At 43.0% G+C, this 18,656-nt stretch overlaps 1 pseudogene; it reads right to left on the bottom strand.

Annotated features, from left to right (window-relative positions):
• Positions 1–606: 606 nt before the first annotated feature.
• Positions 607–1,274, bottom strand: LOC147974451 (uncharacterized; annotated as a pseudogene).
• Between the last annotated feature and the right edge of the window lie 17,382 nt (positions 1,275–18,656).

Below are 18,656 nucleotides of genomic sequence, written 5' to 3'. Positions count from 1 at the left end.
AATTTGAGTATGTAGTTCTTGGATTATCCTGTTGATCTCATCATGTTACTTTAAATTAATTTTGTTAGGTTTAATGATATTACTTCATTGGAATTGAGAATGCTATCAACCATTCTCAATGTTCAACAACCACCATGATAGTTAAATAAATTATATTCCTTTGCAGTAGGGAAAAATTGGCTTTTCGCAAAAACTATAACCATAGAGCTTTTCCACCAGCCAAATATGCATGTAGTGATAGCCTTTGTTCATCATTCTCTATGGTGTGAATTTGCCAGTACATTCAATGTACTGACACATTTCGGGCTGCAACGTCTCATGTTGCAGGTTTCTCACGACGAGTAAGTGATACGTTAGGGTTACGATTTTGTACACTCAACTTTGCCGTTGGTGTTGATGGGAATCCACAACCTTGTTGCTTCCGCTATATGGATTGAGGTAATAGTATTTACGTTACTTTATACATGTGATTTACCTCTGTTATAAATCCTTCGAGTACTGTGTGTGTCAGCATACCGATCCAGGGATGACACTTAAGCACAGAAACTTGATCTATTCGGGTCAGGTCGCTACATACATTTAGGTTGTGGAGATTTAAGTTCCTGATCAAATTGGGTTCAGTCATACATTTAGCTTAGGAGATTACACACATAAGACCCATCCATGCAACGAAATTAACTTCACCTTGCCTCCTAATTAATCAGCATTCCACCATAGCCTGACCCATACTACTAGTAGTACCTAAATCATTTCTGGTTGGGAGCGGCAGACTTGATGGTCTCGACCATGGCCTCCGCCTGAATCCTGGTCCTGGCATAGCGCACCTCCAACTGCAGCTTGGCCAACATGGCCTCCTTCCCGGCCCGCGTGGCTTCCCTCAACTGATCTTCCAGCGAGCCCAGCGCGGCAGCGTCCATCTGCGGCAACCTCCTGCCCAGCGCCGCACGCTGCTCCGCCGTCTTGGACCTCGCCAGCCTCGCCACCTCGTCCGCGAGGTAAGGGTATAGGCCCCTCATCGCCGCCCCCAGCTGCGCCACGTGGAGAGGCACCGCGCTCGTCGCTGACGGCGGGTCGATGGGCCGGGGCGACCGGAGGTAGGCCTTGTAGAACTCCTAGGAGTAGAGCTCGTACCACGCGTCGGGGAACGCGCTCATCTCGTGGATCGTCTTCGAGAGGGCCATGGTGTGGAGCTCCATGCGCGACGGCGGGGAGGGATGGTGGTTGGTGGTGCGCCGCTTTCGCTCCGGCTCGCAGAGGCCGAGCTAGCCGGGCATCTCTTGGATCACGTCTTCGAGGCCCCTGGCACGCGACGGCAGGGGGTTTCTGTAAAAGTGCGTGTGTTGACCGGTCCAGCCACCTGGCTGCCAATTGTCGAGCTGTGATTGATTTGTGACTAAATCATCACATGAGGTGCAAGTTGAGGTATGGTAAAGTTAAGTTTTATAAGTTTGAGACTAAATCATCACATTCTATGCAAGTTAAGGTACCTGGATGCTATTACCTCATTTTCTTATTTGGATCATTGTGTTTCATGTAGTCAGACGCACTTAGCTATTGTTGAGGTGTGTCGTCGCTCTTGCAGGAGCCGAATGGTCGATAGAAGAGTCTGTTTACATGTCAGGCACACCAAACAGTCCGTTGTTGTGCGTCATGGTTCATTACGAAGAAGCAACCCGTTAGTTGTGTTTGGGTAGTCAAACCGAATATCTCATTGTGCCAGCATCCTAATCACGCGCAATCAAAAGTCGCGGTCTACGCTACTGGACCTACGAGCGGCTCCTGTTCGTCCCCCTCTCACCTTCTTCTTCTTCATCATCCGTCACAACAACCCCTTCCTCTCCCTCCGTTTTTAAAGCATCTCTAGCAGACCTCTTAAAACCACGACACTTATAAGCAAGGTAACGGCCGAGAAAATCACGTTTTGAGGGCAATATTCTCTTTTATCGCTCGGGTTTGCAGGCTCTGTTCCGCGCGCTTCCATTTTCGACTCTCAAATCGTAAAAGCACACAAATGAATTGACCGTGATTTTGAACAAATAAAACATAAGAATTCAAACATGATCTTGCCACCACCACACAATTTTGACGTCATTTAAACATAGTTTTTGCGCCACAACCCAAAATACATTGCATCCGTCATCACTCCATCATCACAAGATGAAATCTTCACCGTCACCATTACCACCACCAATTGCCGAACCACCATGATTACCGAACCTTGGCACCGCATGACCTCTTGAGCCTTCTTCTCAGGGAACTCCTTTTTTGCCTCCAATGTCTTGATCACCAATATCTCATTGGACTTGACCATGTCATCTAGCTTCTCCCGTAAGCTTGATGCCTCCGTTTCCTTCTTAATCTTGTCTTTGGCCTTCTTTTTTCCATCGGGCTTGTTTTTGTTTCTTGGGCCATCGTCCTCTTCTTCTTCTTCATCATCATCATCCATCTTTGTGAGTGCACCTTTCTTCGGTGGGGATTCTTTCTCAATCACCTTCCACTTCTTGCTATCTTTGAGAAGTTCCCAACAATGCTCTAGTTGAAATGCCTTTTCGCATGAAGCTTCCATGTCCTTGTACCTTTCTTGCGCAATTTTGTCATACAAAATGGAAACAATGTCAAATTATGCAACCGCTCCGAGTTGCACAAAATATTTGCGCTATTTGGGATGTGAAAGCAAAATCACATAGTTGGCTTCAACTACACCACTTGGAGGTGCATTGCGGACTTACATCAAGCAAGCAGCCTAACGGCTACAAATCGGCTTGATAACGTCCCAACGACCTTGAAGACTCCGAAAGGTGTGTGGCGTCTTGTTGGGATACTTTGCCATCATGCGGAGGATTTGATCCTCGATCATTTGCCAATACTGCTTCGCAGTTTGGTCGGTGCCGGTGCACGCATCAAGAGACACCGACTCCCAAGCCTTGATCAAAACTTTATCTTCCAATGGAGTGTAGTTCTTAGATCTTGTGCATTTTTCTTGCGCTTCGTCGTACAACCCCTCGTCAACCTCCTCCACATCATCTTCTTCCCCGTGTCCGTGCACGCCACCATCCATCTCGTTGTAACCATACTCACCAATCGTGGCTTGATCGATGTCGACGTTGTTATCGTCCAACATTTGCACAAAGTCGTCAGTCGCATCATGCATACCGGCGCTACAATTACGCTTGAAAAGTCACGTACAAGAGGAATGAACTAAAATGAGAGAAGTGCGGGAAATCGAAGAATCGCACCTTGCGCCCATTCCGTCGAACACCTCGGGGTGGCAGCAGGCCATCGGGGGGCATCCTCGGGGCAGCTCTTGCCGGAGCAATCGGCGCGCCCTGGTGGCTCGTGGAGCCCCTGGCCCACTTTTGATGCCCATCTTCTAGTATATAAGCCTATTTGACCTAAAAATAGAGAGGACTTTCGGGATGAAGCACCACGTCTCGAGGCGGAACCTGGTGAAGGAAATATGCCCTAGAGACAATAATAAAGTTATTATTTATTTCCTTATATCATGATAAATGTTTATTATTCATGCTAGAATTGTATTAACCGGAAACTTAGTACATGTGTGAATACATAGACAAACAAAGTGTTACCAGTATGCCTCTACTTGACTAGCTCATTGAATCAAAGATGGTTAAGTTTCCTAGCCATAGACATGAGTTGTCAGTTAAATACATTATAACCGAACACTTTTCCAACCCTGTCAAGTAATCAGCAATTTTGGCCGTCGAATCCTACCTCTAAGTCGTTTTTGGCCGTCTAATGCACCTCTTCGCTAATGTGTGGGCCGCTACTCTGAAAACAAATTCAGAGGCATCGTGTTTTTTTAGGGAATTCAGAGGCCTCGTGTTAATTCAGCGATGGATGATTGTCATGGACAGTTTTTCTCTCTATAAAAGATCAACAAAATTTGCGTTGGGCGAGGCCCACCCCCTCCCTCCATCTCCCGCAACGTACCCCATCCCCTTCCGCTAATATGCCGCCGCTGCTGCCCTCATCGGCGCCGAGAGAGAGCTCCCTTGATTGCATCCTGGAGATAGGAGATACCGCTTCACGCTCGGCCCGAACTCGGCTTGAGGCGACGGAATCATAGAACCGGGGGTCGTCCGATCCGCCTGCAAGGTAGGGCTCCCTTTCCGTCCCTCCCTCCCTTTCCTGGCGGCGGGGACGGCGACTACCCCAGTGCTCTCCGTGGTGCTGTACCTTCAACCTTGCACGCCCCCACCGTTCGCAGCAGCAGGCAACACCAGGAGATGGCGACGGCAGCGGCGCCAGCTGCACTCATGCCCCTCTTCACCCATCAGACTGGCTTTCGTCCTTCGTAGGTGAGCGATGTCACTTCATCTTTCGCTCTCACGGGTAACTCATGGTGCGGCTTCTATCTTTACAATTTGCTTTTTCCATCCGATGATTACATTGTTTTCTCCCAATCTAAATTTTGTATAGTAATTATCCACACTGGGAGGTGGTCAATTGATTTGGCCAGATATTGGAGAATGATTATCGCATTTTTTTCTTGAAATTCTTCAGCTGATTCTGGACAACTAATTACTTCGCGTGGATTGCTTTGTCTTATCGTTTCATGTTTTATCATCTACAGTATGTTTTTACAGCATACGATTGCTCACATAACATGTTTTGGTGTTATTCATAACTTGGTGCTATTTGCTGCTGTATTTGACAGGTTAATTAGAACAGTATAGTAAAATGCACACAAAAAAAATGTAGCCGTACTGTTCTAGAAGTGGGGGTGAAGCCTCAATATGTTCTACTTCCATCCATAAATGAGCAAAGCTCAATAATCTTGCGGACATTTCTACATATGTATGCTGTGGATTTTCAAGACAGGTACAGCCTTTGAATCATTCCAAGCATCAGGTGAGTTTCATTCTAGAATAGTATTGTGAACAGAATATGAATCAAGCTGCAAGGAACTTCACTTCAAGAGATCTAAGATCCATGCCTAAAACTGAAACTTATCGGTTCTTGACAAACTAATAGTACTTATCAGATCCAAGGCTCTCGTTTTTGCCGCCTTTCATGTAGAGGCAGCCTTTTCCTTCTGGGATGTTCATGTGCAGCTTTGTCTAACTTACATTATTGAATTTCCATCCAGATTATCACCGATGGAACCACCAGCTAATAAAATGGGGAAGAAATGCCTCGTCTATTTGTTCATACCATGCAGGAATGGATAATAAAATAAGTTATTTACTCTTCAGTTACACATAAATCTAAATAGTTCTCTTCTATTTTCTCCTTACCATGCAAGTAAGAGTAGGTATTTACTCTTCAGTTACACACAGCATCTAAATAGTAGTAATTGATATCCTATAAAAACCTTAATTTGGACCCATCAACTGATAATCATGCAATCAGTTAACCTCGCTGCTCACATGTCATCCCTCTGTTTATATATTTATTAAATGTTTGTAGCTAAAAAGTAGTAACTGACGCCCTATAAATATGATTAATTTCCACCGGCCATTAACAATTCTGCAACCACAGTTAACTTCGCTGCTCACATGCCGTCCCTCTATTTATATACATGTTTGTAGCTAAAAAGTAATAACTGACATCCAATAAATATGATTAATTTCCACCGGCCATTAACAATTCTTCAACCATAGTTAACCTCGCTGTTCACATGTCATCTCTCTGTCTATATACATGTTTGTAGCTAAAAAGGAGTAACTGACATCCTATAAATATGATTAATTCCCACCGGCCGTTAACAATTCTGCAACCATTTAAACTGACTGCTACGTGTCATCCCTCTGTTTATATAGAACGTCTGCAGTAGATATTGGAGCACTCAACAATTCCTACTCTTAGGTACCACACCTACACTCTCCTTATGTATATCTGTCTACTTTGCACTCAAACGTAGATGAATCAATCAGGGGATGAGTTTCATCCAAGAATAGCTTAAAGCATAGAGCATGCATTAGATGATACGTTGAACCACGATGAATCTACTCTCTCCTCCTCAAAGGTACCAGCTATTGAATACTCGCTTATGCTTCGTACCTTTCACCTTTTCCTTCACAGTTTGCTGCTGCGCTTGCAGGCTTAGGTTCACTGCAAGTAGTTGACAAAAAAAATGCAAGTGCACAACATAATACTTTTCTAACTTCTTAAATTTGGAATTTTTGTAGAAACAGGATTGATAGCGGCCTTTTGGATTGCACTCTTAATAAAGCTTTAAGCTCAAGGACTTTGATATTTGTGAAGTTCTAGAGTAAGAAGATTGACTGTAGCATCTTGGAACGCACTAATATTGAAATAAATCCTTCAATATTTGTGTTGCCTTAAGGCTACAAGTTCTGTAATTTCCCCAAATATGAAGTACTTGGCATTTTCTCTACCTAAATATGAGTGTAATGTTTCAGATCATATAGTCCCAATATTATTAAGCCATCATGTACTTGGAAGTTATTTGTGCCCTTAGAATGCTGCGTTTAGCAAATCTTTGAGCATGCCATTCCTTCAGTTATGTACTAAGTATTTGGCAGATCTGAACGTGCAATCATCTGAAAGCTTTACTCCTTTCTTTTATGTTCTCACTATAACATTCAGGGACCTTGAATCTGATTTGTCCAATGTGATCTTACATTAGAAAAAAAACATGCTTCATTATAGGGAAAACAAAGTTGATTTAAGCAATAGAACATTGATAACCAAATGTCTTTAATCAATCCTCAATAGTAACTTCTTTTTTCTTTCAAGTTGACCAAAAAAGGCTATATCAGTATTGCTTATAATGTGCAAACAGATTTATCCCAGACAATAAGACACTACAACAATTGATGTGCAAAATTATTCCATATGTATTAATGGACTAGCTATTATCAGCTTCACGGGAGACACTATCACCTTGATTCAACATATTATTATACGTATAAGCTAACATAAACTCTATGTTTGTACACAAATTTCTAACACTCTCATGCAACATTCAAAATAGACGGGCACAACAACGCGCGCCATCGACACTCTAAGCATATTGAAGTTCGTCATCATTTCATTCGAGACCATGTTGCTAAGGGTGACATTGATCTTAAGCATGTTCGCACCGATAAGCAATTAGCAGATATATTTACTAAACCTCTTGATGAGAAAGTATTTTGCAGGTTGAGAGGTGAATTGAACATTATTGATGCTTCGAACTTGGAGTAGGAACTTCATTGGATACATGCAAGACATGAGCTTATGACTAATCCATGATATATCTCTTATGATGACTATATTATGTCTTGGATATATTTGTACCTTGCATGTTGTCTAACCCATGTAGGTACTTGGTTGAATCTACTTCCATGAGGTTGCGACTCACTCACATCTTGAGCAATCTCTACACCACCAAGTCTCTACACAATGGTGGTTGAAGACAAGGAAGCATAAAACCATTCAAACATATCCTTTGACAAATCCTATGTTGAGCTTCATGATTGTCATTTTTGGATACACAAGTGCTCTTCCTTGCAAGAACTAACCCATGTAGGTAGATGAACTCAAACTCCAAGCGGTGCTCCCAACTCTTGATGAGCTACATCAACCTTGAGCACCCACACAAGTTCAACTACATGAGCAAGAACCACACCACCACCCAAGGTATGTTATTCCATCTTAGAGAAGCTTTGCTTCAAGACATGAGTCAAAGCAACTCAACAAGATGTGAATACATCAAGATGCTTAAACGAAAAATGGTAACCCCATTTTGAGCTTAAACGATGAGTATGACCTATGATCAAGTGTTCTCACTTGACTCCTAAGTCAATATACTCTAACATAGGTGACTATGTCACCGCCTAACTCTAGATGAAGTTCTCTTGTGTTCTTTTCTGTGTTATTGCATTTGTCTCATACATATTTATTTTCTTTCTCTTTTTCAAAAAAAAACTTCATCTAGATCTTTCAGTTTCTTCTCTTTTCTTTTTGTTTTTGTTCTGCATTTTCTGCATTCAATTCCTTGCAAATCCTTCAGATAATTCATTGCAAATCTTTGTGAGATCCTACATGTTTAGTGAGCTGAGGTGACAAGTGTTTTTCTCTGTGTTGAACTCGGTTTCACCGACTTGTAGTTTTTGTTGGGGAACGTAGTAATTTCAAAAAAATTCCTACGCACACGCAAGATCATGGTGATGCATAGCAACGAGAGGGGAGAGTGTGATCTACGTACCCTTGTAGATCGACAACGGAAGCGTTTGGTTGATGTAGTCGTACGTCTCCACGGCCCGACCGATCAAGCACCGAAACTACGGCACCTCCGAGTTCCAGCACACGTTCAGCTCGATGGCGATCCCCGGACTCCGATCCAGCAAAGTGTCGGGGAAGAGTTCCGTCAGCACGATGGCGTGGTGACGATCTTGATGTACTACTGTCGCAGGGCTTCGCCTATGCACCGCTACAATATTATCGAGGACTATGGTGGCAGGGGGCGCCGCACACGGCTAAGAATATGATCGCGTGGATCAACTTGTGTTCCTCTGGGGTTCCCCTGCCTCCGTATATAAAGGCTCAAGGGGAGTGCGGCCGGCCTAGGAGAGGCGCGCCAGGAGGAGTCCTACTCCCTCCGGGAGTAGGACCCCCCCCCCCAATCCTAGTTGGAATAGGATTCGCGGAGGGGGGAAAAGAGGAAGGGGGCCGGCCCCTCTCCTTGTCCTATTCGGACCAAGGGAGGGGAGGGGCGCGCGGCCCATCTCTGGCTACCTCTTCTCTTTTCCACTAAGGCCCACTAAGGCCCATATACCTCCCGGGGGGTTTCGGTAACCTCCCGGTACTCTGGTAATATCCCAATTTCACCCGGAACACTTCCGATATCCAAACATAGGCTTCCAATATATCAATCTTTATGTCTCGACCATTTCAAGACTCCTCGTCATGTCCGTGATCACATCCGGGACTCCGAACAACCTTTGGTACATCAAAATGTATAAACTCATAATATAACTGTCATCGAAACCTTAAGCGTGCGGACCCTACAGGTTCAAGAACAATGTATACATGACTGAGACACGTCTCCGGTCAATAACCAATAGCGGGACCTGGATGCCCATATTGGCTCCTACATATTCTACGAAGATCTTTATCGATCAGACCGCATAACAACATACGTTGTTCCCTTTGTCATCGGTATGTTACTTGCCCGAGATTCGATCGTCGGTATCCAATACCTAGTTCAATCTCATTACCGGCAAGTCTCTTTACTCGTTCCGTAATACATCATCCCGCAACTAACTCATTAGTTGCAATGCTTGCAAGGCTTAAGTGATGTGCATTATCGAGAGGGCCCAGAGATACCTCTCCGACGATCGGAGTGACAAATCCTAATCTTGAAATACGTCAACCCAACATGTACCTTTGGAGACACCTGTAGAGCACCTTTATAATCACCCAGTTACGTTGTGACGTTTGGTAGCACACAAAGTGTTCCTTCGGCACACGGGAGTTACATAATCTCATAGTCATAGGAACATGTATAAGTCATGAAGAAAGCAATAGCAACATACTAAACGATCGGGTGCTAAGCTAATGGAATGGGTCATGTCAATCAGATCATTCAACTAATGATGTGATCCCGTTAATCAAATGACAACTCTTTGTCCATGGTTAGGAAACATAACCATCTTTGATTAACGAGCTAGTCAAGTAGAGGCATACTAGTGACACTCTGTTTGTCTATGTATTCACACATGTATTATGTTTCCGGTTAATACAATTCTAGCATGAATAATAAACCTTTATCATGATATAAGGAAATAAATAATAACTTTATTATTGCCTCTAGGGCATATTTCCTTCAGTTTTCGGTCCAACCGAATCTTTTCGGTACCACCGAAACATGCCACTCGGTGCCACCGACTTCGTAACAGGAAAAACAGTTTGCCACTTATTCTATATTTCTTCTGATCCAGCTCTACTCAATGAATCTTGTCCTCTACAAGCATCACAGTTTTATCCATTGCTTTGTGCTGAGTCTCAAGGACCAAACCTATACGACGGATTCCAGAAAGCCCTTCTTGGAAATTGATGTCAAAGGGGGAGAGAGAGATCACATCAAAGCTTATCACCTACAAGGGAGAAAGTATTAAGGGGGAGAAAGAGATTTCCAGGGGGAGAGAATACTCAAGGATCCCAGATGCTTGATGTTCAAGAGGAGAGATGTCACATGTCTTTTTGGGGGAAAGAAATGTTCCCTATCTTCTCCCAATATCCCATGTAAGATTCAGGGGGAGCAAGACACCTAAGGGAAAGAAATCAGTCAAATTCATTGCATATCTTTACTCTTGGGGACATGTTGAATCCAATGTGGTACCTTGTACTCAATCTCTACATGTCATCCCAGTCTTGGTACTCTTGTGGCTTCTTTGGTTTGCTCTGGCTAGTGGATGTACCTGTGTTATCTAACCTTGTTTGTGCAGGTTCATTCCATCCTAAGCCAGCTAAAGACTACAAGGTAAGTGTATGCATCAAAATCATGAGCATGAGGAATTCTTGCTTATGTACATACTATTTGCAAGAAGGACTCATGAGCATGAAGGTATGTTCCTTGATAATCTTTTGCTCTGATGCATATGGCCAAGATACATGTAACACATTGCCTACTCTGTCATGGTTATGCTCTCACATGCCTCTATATTTCACATTTACATGAGTGCATACATGTAGGGGGAACCTATGCTTGTTACATGTCCTTCCAAAGCTTTACTTGCTGTTCTTTATATCTTTATCTAAAGCTTTGATGTATGTTACCATGAATTACCAAAAAGGGGGAGATTGAAAGCACAAGTGCTCCCTAGGTGGTTTTGGTAATTAATGACAACATATCTCTTGTTGGACTAACGTTTCTATCTAGTATGTTTCAGATAAGTTCAACAATGGAGTGGCATGGACTAAAGGTTGTGTGAAATTCTCCAAGATGCTAAGGACAAAGGATTGGCTAAAGCTTAAAGCTCAAGACTCTTCATTTTACATTTTAGTGATCCAAGATCACATTGAGTCCATAGGAAAAGCCAATACTATCAAGGTGGGATGAGGTGTTGCTTAATGAGCCTCTTGCTTCAAGTGCTTAATGATATGCTCCAAAATCCTCAGCTACTTTCCCATATCCACATTTGACCTAAACCTAAAGCCAAACTCGGACCTACCGATTCTTTCAACCCGGCGCCACCGAGTTTCACTTGTCATAGCCATTGCCAAACCCTAGCAAATCGGTTCTACCGATAGGGATCTCGGTCTCACCGAGATGGGATTGTAATCTCTCTGTGTATGTCCATTACCAAAATCGGTCTCACCAAGTTTAGGCAATCGGTACTACCGAGATTACAATGCAAACTCTCTGGTTAGCTTATTACCAAATCGGTGTCACCGAGTTTGTGTAATCGGTCCCACCGAGTTTGCCTGACCAACTCTCTGGTTAGCTTATTACCAAATCGGTCTCACCGATTTTGTGTAATCGGTCTCACCGAGATTACGTTATGCCCTGACCCTAACCATATCGGTCCTACCGAGTTGCATGTCAGTCCCACCGAAAATCTCTAACGGTCACTAGATTTACTATTTCGGTCCGACCGAGTTTGTGATTCGGTCCCACTGAGATTGGTAAATTGTGTGTAACGGTTGGATTTTGTGTGGAGGCTATATATACCCCTCCACCTCCTCTTCACTCGTGGAGAGAGCCATCAGAACACATCTACACTTCCAACTCATATGTTCTGAGAGAGAACCACCTACTCATGTGTTGAGGCCAAGATATTCCATTCCTACCACATGAAACTTGATCTCTAGCCTTCCCCAAGTTGCTTTCCACTCAAATCTTCTTTCCACCAAATCCAAATCCTGTGAGAGAGAGTTGAGTGTTGGGGAGACTATCATTTGAAGCACAAGAGCAAGGATTTCATCATCAACACACCATTTGTTACTTCTTGGAGAGTGGTGTCTCCTAGATTGGCTAGGTGTCACTTGGGAGCCTCCGACAAGATTGTGGAGTTGAACCAAGGAGTTTGTAAGGGCAAGGAGATCGCCTACTTCTTGAAGATCTACCGCTAGTGAGGCAAGTCCTTCGTGGGCGATGGCCATGGTGGGATAGAAAAGGTTGCTTCTTCGTGGACCCTTCGTGGGTGGAGCCCTCCGTGGACTCGCGCAACCATTACCCTTCATGGGTTGAAGTCTCCATCAACGTGGATGTAGGATAGCACCACCTATCCGAACCACGGGAAAAACATCCGTGTCTCCAATTGCGTTTGAATTCTCCAAACCCTTCCCTTTACATTCTTGCAAGTTGCATGCTTTACTTTCCGCTGCCTATATACTCTTTGCATGCTTGCTTGATATGTATTGTGAATGTTGAAATTGTGCCTAAACTCCACTTAAACCGAAAAAGCTTAAAAACTGCAACTTTAGCATTAAGTGTCTAACCCCCCCCTCTAGACACATCTACTTCAAGGTCCTACACAAGGACTTAATCAATCCCGTATACAATTCCCTTTGTCTAGCAGTACGATACTTGCCCGAGATTCGATCGTCAGTATCCCAATACCTTGTTCAATCTCGTTACTGGCAAGTCTCTTTACTTGTTCCGTAACACCTCATCCCGTGATCAACTCCTTGATCACATTGTGCACATTATGATGATGTCCTACCGAGTGGGCCCAGAGATACCTCTCCGTTTACACGGAGTGACAAATCCCAGTCTCGATTCGTGCCAACCCAACAGACACTTTCGGAGATACCTGTAATGTACCTTTATAGCCACCCAGTTACGTTGTGACGTTTGGCACACCCAAAGCACTCCTACGGTATCCGGGAGTTGCACAATCTCATGGTCTAAGGAAATGATACTTGACATTAGAAAAGCTTTAGCATACGAACTACACAATCTTTGTGCTAGGCTTAGGATTGGGTCTTGTCCATCACATCATTCTCCTAATGATGTGATTCCGTTATCAACGACATCCAATGTCCATGGTCAGGAAACCGTAACCATCTCTTGATCAACGAGCTAGTCAACTAGAGGCTTACTAGGGACAAGGTGTTGTCTATGTATCCACACATGTATCTGAGTTTCCTATCAATACAATTCTAGCATGGATAATAAACGATTATCATGAACAAGGAAATATAATAATAACCAATTTATTATTGCCTCTAGGGAATATTTCCAACAGTCTCCCACTTGCACTAGAGTTAATAATCCAGTTCACATCGATATGTGATTAACACTCAAGGTCACATCCCCATGTGACTAACACCCAAAGAGTTCTGGGTTTGATCATGTTACGCTTGTGAGAGAGGTTTCAGTCAACGGGTCTGCAACATTCAGATCCGTATGTACTTCGCAAATTTCTATGTCATCTTGTAGATGCAACTACTACGCTACATTTGGAGCCATTTCAAATAACTGTTCTACTTGGAGCTATTCTAAATTGTTGCTCCATTATACGTATCCGGTATCTCTACTCAGAGCTATCCGGATAGGTGTTAAGCTTGCATCGACGTAACTCTTTACGTCGAACTCTTTATCACCTCCATAACCGAGAAACATATCCTTATTCCTCTAAGGATAATTTAGCCCGCTATTTGGTGATCTACTCCTAGATTACCTTTGTACCCTCTTGCCAGATATGTGGCAAGGCACACATCAGGTGCGGTACTCAGCATGGTATACCGTATAGAGCCTATGACAAAAGCATAGGGGACGACCTTCGTCCTTCCTCTTTCTTCTGCCGTGGTCGAGCTTTAAGTCTTAACTTCATACCTTACAACTCAGGCAAGAACTCCTTCTTTGACTGATCCATCTTGAACACCTTCAAGATCATGTCAAGGTATGTGCTCATTTGAAAGTACCATTAAGCGTTTTGATCTATCCTTATAGATCTTGATGCTCAATGTTCAAGTAGCTTAATCCAGGCTTTCCATTGAAAAACACTTTCCAAATAACCCTATATGCTTTCCAGAAATTCTACGTCATTTCTGATCAACAATATGTCAACAACATATATTCATCAGAAATTCTATAGTGCTCCCACTCACTTCTTTGGAAATACAAGTTTCTCATAAACTTTGTATACACCCAAAATCTTTGATCATCTCATCAAAGCATACATTCCAACTCCGAGATGCTTACTCCAGTCCTTAGAAGGATTGCTGGAGCTTTGCATACTTGTTAGCATCTTTCAGGATTGACAAAACCTTCCGGTTGTATCACATACAACATTTCCTCAAGGAAAACGTCGAGGAAACAATGTTTTGATATCCTATCTGCAAGATTTCATAAATAATGCAGTAATCGCTAATATAATTCCAACAGACTCTTAGCATCACTACGAGTGAGAAAGTCTCATCGTAGTCAACTCCTTGAACTTGTCGGAAAACATCTTAACGACAAGTTGAACTTTCTTAATGGTGACAGTTACCATCATTGTCCGTCTTCCTTTTAAAATCCATATGTACCTAACAGCCTTACGACCATCAAGTAGTTCTTCCAAAGTCTACACTTTGTTTTCATATATGGATCCTCTCTCGGATTATATGGCCTCGAGCCAATTTTCGGAATCTAGGCCCACCAACGCTTCTCCATAGCTCATAGGTTCATTGTTGTCTAGCAACGTGACTTCCAAGACAGGATTACGTACCACTCTGAAGTAGTACGCATCCTTGTCATCCTACGAGGTTTGATAGTGACTTGATCTGAAGTTTCATGATCACTATCATAAGCTTCCACTTCAATTGGTGTAGGTGCCACAGGAACAACTCCTTGTGCCCTGCCACACACTAGTTGAAGAGACGGTTCAATGACCTCATCAAGTCTCCACCATCCTCCCACTCAATTCTTTCGAGAGAAACTTTTCCTCGAGAAAGGACCCGATTCTAGAAACAATCCTTTATTGCTTTCGGATCTGAGACAGGAGGTATACCCAACTGTTTTGGGTGTCCTATGAATATGCATTTATCCGCTTTGGGTTCTAGCTTATCAGCCTGAAACTTTTTCACATAAGTGTCACAGCCCCAAACTTTTAAGAAATGACAGCTTAGGTTTCTCTAAACCATAGTTCATACGGTGTCATCTCATCGGAATTACGTGGTGCCCTATTTAAAGTGAATGTGGTTGTCTCTAATGCCTAACCCATAAACTATCGTGGTAATTCGATAAGAGACATCATGGTATGCATCATATCCAATAGGGTGCAGTTATGATGTTCGGACACACCATCACACTATGGTGTTCCAGGTTGTATTAGTTGTGAAACAATTTCCACAATGTCTTAATTCTGTGCCAAACTCGTAATTCAGATATTCATATCTATGATCATATCATAGATATTTTATCCTCTTGTCACGACGATCTTTCAACTTCACCCTGAAATTACTTGAACCTTTCAATAATTCAGACTCGTGATTCATCAAGTAAATATACTCAACATCTACTCAAATCATCTGTGAAGTAAGAACATAACGATATCCACTACACGCCTCAGCACTCATTGGACTGCACACATCAAAATGTATTACTTCCAACAAGTTGCTTTCTAGTTCCATTTTACTGAAAACGAGGCTTTCAGTCATCTTGCCCATGTGGTATGATTTGCATGTCTCAAGTGATTCAAAATCAAGTGAGTCCAAACGGTCCATTTGCATAGAGTTTCTTCATGCATATACACCAATACACATGGTTCGCATGTCTCAAACTTTTCAAAAACGAGTGAGCCCAAAGATCCATCAACATGGAGCTTCTTCATGCGTTTTATACCGATATGACTTACGTGGCAGTGCCACAAGTAGGTGGTACTATCATTACTATCTTATACCTTTTGGCATGAACATGTGTATCAGTACGATCGAGATTTAATAAACCATTCATTTTAGGTGCAAGACCATTGAAGGTATTATTCAAATAAATAGAGTAACCATTATTCTCCTTAAATGAATAACCGTATTGCGATAGACATAATCCAATCATGTCTATGCTCAACGCAAACACCAATCTCGATGGTGGAGGGAGCGTGCGATGCTTGATCACATCAAGCTAGGGAAAAACTTCCAACACATATCGCCAGCTCACCTTTAGCTAGTCTCCGTTTACTCCGCAGCCTTTTATTTCGAGTTTACTAACATTTAGCAACCGAACCGGTATCTAATACCATGGTGCTACTAGGAGTACTAGTAAAGTACACATTAACACAATGTATATCCAATATACTTCTATCGACCTTGCCAGCCTTCTCATCTACCAAGTATCTGGGGTAATTCTGCTCCAGTGGCTGTTCCCCTTATTACAGAAGCACTTAGTCTCGGGTTTGGGTTCAACCTTGGGTTTCTTCACTAGAGCAGCAGCTGATTTGCCGTTTCATGAAGTATCCCTTCTTTCCCTTGCCCTTCTTGAAACTAGTGGTTTCACCAACCATCAACAATTGATGCTCCTTCTTTATTTCTACTTTTGTGGTGTCAAACATTGCGAATATCTCAAGGATCATCATATATGTCCCTGATATATTATAGTTCATCACGAAGCTCTAGCAGCTTGGTGGTAATGACTTCGGAGAAACATCACTATCTCATCTGGAAGATCAACTCCCACTCGATTCAAATGATTGTTGTACTCAGACAATCTGAGCACAAGCTCAACAATTGAGCTTTTCTCCCTTAGTTTGCGGGCTAAGAAAATCATCGGAGGTCTTATACCTCTTGACGTGGGCATGAGCCTGAAATCCCAATTTCAGCCCTCGAAACATCTCATATGTTTCGCGACATTTTGAAATGTCTTCGGTGCCTCAACTCTAAACCGTTTAACTGAACTATCACGTAGTTATCAAAATGTGTATGTCAGATGTTCGCAACATCCACAGACGACGTTCGAGGTTCAGCATACTGAGCGGTGCATTAAGGACATAAGCCTTCTATGAAGCAATGAGGACAATCCTCAGTTTACGGACCTAGTCCGCATAATTGCTACTATCAACTTTCAACTAAATTTTCTCTAGGAACATATCTAAACAGTAGAACTGAAGCGCGAGCCACGACATAATTTGCAAAGACCTTTTGACTATGTTCAGGATAATTAAGTTCATCTTATGAACTCCCACTCAGATAGACATCCCTCTAGTCATCTAAGTGATTACATGATCCGAGTCAACTAGGCCGTGTCTGATCATCACGTGAGACGGACTAGTCAACATCGGTGAACATCTTCATGTTGATCGTATCTTCTATACGACTCATGTTCGACCTTTCGGTCTTCTGTGTTCCGAGGCCATGTATGTACATGCTAGGCTCGTCAAGTCAACCTAAGTGTTTGCATGTGTAAATCTGTCTTACACCTGTTGTATGTGAACGTTGGAATCTATCACACCTGATCATCACGTGGTGCTTCGAAACGACGAACTTTCGCAATGGTGCACAATTAGGGGGAACACTTTCTTGAAATTTTAATGAGGGATCATCTTATTTAAGCTACCGTCGTTCTAAGCAAATAAGATGTATAAACATGATAAACATCACATGCAATCAAATAGTGACATGATATGGCCAATATCATATTGCTCCTTTTGATCTCCATCTTCGGGGCTCCATGATCATCATTGTCGTCGGCATGACACCATGATCTCCATCATCATGATCTCCATCATTGTGTCTCCATGAAGTTGTCTCGCCAACTTATTACTTCTACTACTATGGCTACCGGTTAGCAATAAAGTAAAGTAATTACATGGCGTTGTACAATGACATGCAGGTCATACAATAAATAAAGACAACTCCTATGGCTCCTGCCGGTTGTCATACTCATCGACATGCAAGTCATGATTCCTATTACAAGAACATGATCAATCTCATACATCACATATCATTCATCACATTCTTCTTGGCCATATCACATCACATAGCATACCCTACAAAAACAAGTTAGACATCCTCTAATTGTTGTTTGCATGTTTTACGTGGCTGCTATGGGTTTCTAGCAAGAACGTTTCTTACCTACGCAAAAAAACCACAACGTGATATGCCAATTGCTATTTACCCTTCATAAGGACCCTTTTCATCGAATCCGATCCGACTAAAGTGGGAGAGACAGACACCCGCCAGCCACCTTATGCAACTAATGCATGTCAGTCGGTGGAACCGGTCTCATGTAAGCGTACGTGTAAGGTTGGTCCGGGCCGCTTCATCCCACGATGCTGCCGAACCAAGATAAGACTAGTAACGGCAAGATAATTAACAATATCGACGCCCACAACTACTTTGTGTTCTACTCGTGCATAGTAACTACGCATAAACCTGGCTCATGATGCCACTGTTGGGGAACGTAGCAAAAATTCAAAATTTTCTACGCATCACCAAGATCAATCTATGGAGTAATCTAGCAATGAGGGAAGGAGAGTGAATCTACATACCCTTGTAGATCGCTAAGCGGAAGCGTTCAAGTGAACGGGGTTGATGGAGTCGTACTCGTCGTGATCCAAATCACCGATGATCCTAGTGCCGAACGGACGGCACCTCCATGTTCAACACACGTACAGCCCGGTGACGTCTCCTACGCCTTGATCCAGCAAGGGGAGAAGGAGAGGTTGGGGAAGACTCCATCCAGTAGCAGCACGACGGCGTGGTGGTGGTGGAGGAGCGTGGTACTCCAGCAGGGCTTCGCCAAGCACCGCAAGAGATGAGGA

The sequence above is a fragment of the Triticum urartu genome, chromosome 4A, assembly GCF_056163025.1.
Source record: "Triticum urartu cultivar PI428250 chromosome 4A, HENAU_Tu73, whole genome shotgun sequence".
Classification (NCBI taxonomy): domain Eukaryota; kingdom Viridiplantae; phylum Streptophyta; class Magnoliopsida; order Poales; family Poaceae; genus Triticum; species Triticum urartu.
This window is presented reverse-complemented; position numbering and strand designations above follow the sequence as displayed.